This window comes from Panthera tigris, chromosome D4 (assembly GCF_018350195.1).
Source record: "Panthera tigris isolate Pti1 chromosome D4, P.tigris_Pti1_mat1.1, whole genome shotgun sequence".
Classification (NCBI taxonomy): Eukaryota; Metazoa; Chordata; class Mammalia; order Carnivora; family Felidae; genus Panthera; species Panthera tigris.
In genome coordinates, this window is record NC_056672.1 from 54,159,629 (window position 1) to 54,164,282 (window position 4,654).

The window sequence follows — 4,654 nt, forward strand, 5'->3', positions numbered from 1 at the left end:
CTCTTAAAGGGCTCCAGTGCTTGCACTCACCTGGGCAGGGCCCAGCAGGAAGCGGCTGCTAGGAGGGGCACCTGGACTTTGCTTGTCTAGGAGCACAGATCTGAAGGGCAGGCATCTGATTTGACACACTTCTGGGGGCCTGCTGGGGTGCTCTCTGGGACAGAGACTAGCAGGCACCTTCTCCATACTCTCTGCATCGCTCCTCCCGGCAGTCGCCATCTTCTTCTCTTTTAAACCCTAAGTACAAAAGTCATATAGTAATATAAAGCCTTCACTATGAGAATTAACCATCATCTCCCTCTTCTTAGCCATCTTTCTCCACTCCTAATTCTACACATCAGAGGCAGTGCCTTTTAAACTTGGCTATGTATAGTTCTAAAGATGGTTTTCTTCATGCAAAATGAGCTATATTTACAGCTATTTGCCTAATATCAGATTTAGATTTTTCTCCATTTCTTTTCTGCTACTTATATGAAGATTTAGATGATTTATATAATCTCAAACTCCCCCCATTTTTTCTTAGTATAATTAATTATTTTTGATTTCTCTACTGAGGAAGATTGTATAAGAGACAGACTTTCTGAGTACCTTAATATACGAACATCTTTAATTTCATACTCACCCATGATCAATAATTTGGCTGGCGTAAGTATTCTAAGTTTAAATTTACTTTAACTTAGGACTTTGAAGAATTACTCTATCATCTGCTTGTGGAACTGATGGCATGCCCTAACTAGTGGTATCACATTGCATATATGACTTTCTCTTACGAAAAGCTTTTAGAATCCTCTATACCTGATTTCCTGAAATTGCTCACAGATGTCTAAGTTCGGGTCTTTTGTCGTGGAAAAGTCTTTCCTATTTCAAGACGTGTTTCCCTTTAGTTCTGGAAATTTAGTTTAAAAGTTCATTTTGGGGGGAATGTTTTTCACTCCACTTTGTCAGCACTCTCCTGGAAATTTGATCAGTTGAAAACAACTTCTTGGACGGATCTGTTCTATTTTCAAGGAGATTTCTTATCTTTAACAATTGCAAGGTTTCTAAAAACTTTATGCTTGCATGCATATTTTTAATTTTGGAGAGTTCTTTTGCTCTCTTTTTCCTTCTCATTACATTTTATTGATATATGGGTAGAATACAAATGTATTCTTGAATTTCTGCAGGCTGTTAATTAAAAGGGGGGAAGAGGAGGTGAGGTTGTTTATTCAATTCTTCTCTGGATCAGTGTATTTATCTTATCTTTTTCAATACTTTGAACATATTCCTCAAATACCTAATGAATGCTTATAGTCTCTCCAAATTTTAAAGAAAAAGAAAAGTTACTTAGAGTGTTTGTGTCCACAGGCATTTGCTAACAGTAGACTCACTTTAATGTGAGTGGCCAATAAATGGGCAGCTTGTTGGGGAATCCCTTCTAGGGTGAACGTATATGAGAAGTAGAAGAATGATTTCCAAGGATGTCCATATCCTAAGCTTCAGAACCTGTGAATGTGTTTGGTTACTTGGCAAAGGGGAATTAAGGTTGTAGACTGAAGTTTGCGAATTAGCCTCCATTAACACAAGGAGATTATCCTGGATTATTCTAGTGAACCCAGAGTATTCACAAGGGTCGGTAAAAGTGGAAGAGTGAATTGAAAAAGAAACCCAGAGGATGACAGTATAAAAAGGACTCTGCTGACCGTTGCTGGCTTTAAAGATGGAAAAGGTGCTGGTGGGACAAGAAAAGCAGGCAGCCTCTACAAACTGGAAAAGGTAAGGAAATGTGTTCTCCCCTTAAGCCTCCAGAAAGGAACCCAGTTCTGCAGACGTCCTGCAGACGGCCCACTGAGACCCATGTTGGATGTCTAACCTACAAAACTGTAAAATAATAAATTTGTATCATTTTAAATCACCCTATTTGTGGTAATTTGACACAGCAGCAATTGTAAACTAGTACAGATTTTGGTACTCAGAGTAGGGTGCTACTATAACAATACCTAAATAAACGGAAGGGGCTCTAGAATTGGTTGGGAAGTGGCAGAGGCTGGAAGAATTTTGAGGAGCATGATAGAAAAAGCCTAGAGGGACTTAAGCAGACCATTAGTAGAAATATGGGTAATAATGATTCAAAAGGGAGTGAGGAGCATGGTAGAGAAGACAGATATCACTTTGGAGAATCCTTAAATCATAAACAGACTGTTGGTAGATATATTATAGACATTAAAGATACTGCTGGTGAAAACTTCGAAGAAAATGAGCTACATGTTATTTGAAACTTTCAGCTCCTTTATTATTTCTTTTCATGAGTAGAGTTTCATCCTCTGAGTAGAATACAATGTGTTCCTGAATTTTTGTAGGCCATTAAAAGGGATAGGAGGCTAAGGAGATTGTTTAATTCCACTTCCTCAAGGGTCACTTTTTCTGTTTATCTTGTTCTTTCCTTACTTTGCAGACTTTCCTCAATTGTCTAGGAAAGAGGATCCTTGTAACAGAGTGGCAGAGAGCTTAGCAGAATTGTGTCCCGAAGTTCTGTAAAAGCAGAACTTTTAAGCGATAAATTTAGATATTTAGTGGAGGAGATTCCAAGCCAAGTGTTAAAGGTGTGAATAGGTTTTTTCTTGCTTTTCATTAGAAAATGTGAGAGCAAAGGGAGAAATGCAGCAAAGAACTGTTTAAAAGGAATCAGAACTTGACACTTTGGGAAACTCTCAGCCTATTCGATTGCAAAAGATACACTTTGGGAAACTCGGCCTATTCGATTGCGAAAGATGCTGAAATTAAGAGACCACTCCCAGGAAATCCCACTCTAGAGAAACAGTTCAGACTGTCACTGAATAGTTTCGTTGATGACTGAGAAAAATCAGTAGAGAATTCAGACACACCAAATATTAAGCATGCACCTCATAGATCCCCTCAGCCAGCTAAGCAGAAGCTACAACAGACATGGAAATATCCAGGGAGATGTATGAAAGAGAGTCTTTTGCTAGTGAAGTGAATTCTAAGACATACATGAGTGAACAAGGTTCTTGAAAATGTTTGCCAGCAGAGCACTACCTGCTTGGACTGAAAGAGACAGAGAGAAGATAAAATGAAAGAGCGGTTTTAAAAATTATCACTAATAATACAATGCAAATTGTCCTGAAGCCAAATTTATTCATTGACCTGTATCTTCAGATCCAGGTTTAGTATTTTTGTCAAGACTGCTTCATAGAATATATTGTATATTTCCACCACAAGATGAATATTGCCTAATTGTCTCTTTTTCGTTTTTGTTTTTAAGGGTTTTTTTTGGGGGGTGGGGAGCAGAGGGAGAGATTCCCAAACAGGTTCCACACTGTCAGCACAGAGCCCGATGCAGGGCTCAAGCCCACAGATAGTAATATCATGACCTAAGCCAAAATCAAGAGCTGGACACTTTACCAATGGAGCCATCCAGTCTTGTTTTTGTACGTGATGTCACTAGCAACTGATGATTGTTGCCTAGATCCACTAATTCATTAGGAGTTGCAAAGTAACTCAGAATACTGACTCTTCCATTTCTTCATTTACTAGCTTTATTGCTTATGGCTGCTGAATATATTTTTCAAAAAGGTAAAATGACTTTCACGCAAATTTAACATAAATATATGTCTAGGATTTTACTCAACTCATTAATTAATGAGAAAAACAGTAAGATATAAAGAGTGGTTTAGCCTCAGTCAGATGGGCCGGAGACACTTCTGGAAGCCACAGCATAGTGGCTGCCCGAGGAGAACCCCAAGTCCAGTTCAAACTTGAATTGTTTGGCGATGGTGGTATTAGAAAAGCTACATTTGTAAAATGTCTTCTGACTGGTGAATTTGAAAAGAAATATGAAGCCACCTTGGGTGCTGAAGTCCACTCCCTTGTGTTCCATACCAACAGAAGACCTGATAAGATCAATATATGGGATACGGCTGGTTCTGAGAAATTTGGTGGGCTGAAAGATATAGGACATCCAAGCCCGGCGTGCCATTATAACATTTAGTGTAATACCACGGGTTACTTATAAGAATGTGCCTAACTGGCACAGAGATCTGGTATGAGTATCTGAAAACATCCACACTGTGCTGTGTGGCAACAAAGTAGGTGTTCAGGACAGGAAAGCTAAGGCAAAAATCTATCGTCTTCCGCTGAAAGAAGAACCTTCGGTACTATGACATTTCTGCCAAAAGTAACTACAACTTTGAAAAGCCCTTCCTGTGGCTTGCCAGAAAACTAATTGGAGACCCTGACTTGAAGTTTGTCACCATGCTTGCTCTTGCCCCACCGGAGATTGTCATGGACCCAGCTCTGGCAGCACAATATGAACAAGATCTAGAGGTTGCTCAGACAACTGCTGTCTCAGCTGAGGATGAGAATCTGTGAGAAAGTGCAGCATCTAGTTCTATAGGCAACTGTCCTGTGATGTCAGTGGCACAGCGTGTTTGCCACTTTATTACATAGCTGAGCAGAATAGGTGCTTAATCTCTGGGATCCCGAAGGAGATGAATAGGCTTCAGAGTGAATGTGACAGCTTAAAAAGTACCTTCAGTTGTTGGACTTGTGTATTTTCGCTGTTTTGGAACACAGTTGTTTCCTTCCTGAGTTGCAAATAGAAGACTGTTACAGTCACATCACAGAAAAAGAACATTTTGAGGTGCTAAGAATTTACCGT

At 39.5% G+C, this 4,654-nt stretch overlaps 1 pseudogene; it reads left to right on the plus strand.

The window, feature by feature from the left end:
- The first annotated feature begins 1,696 nt into the window (after nucleotides 1-1,696).
- On the plus strand, nucleotides 1,697-4,365 carry LOC102960123 (annotated as a pseudogene).
- Nucleotides 4,366-4,654: the final 289 nt, after the last annotated feature.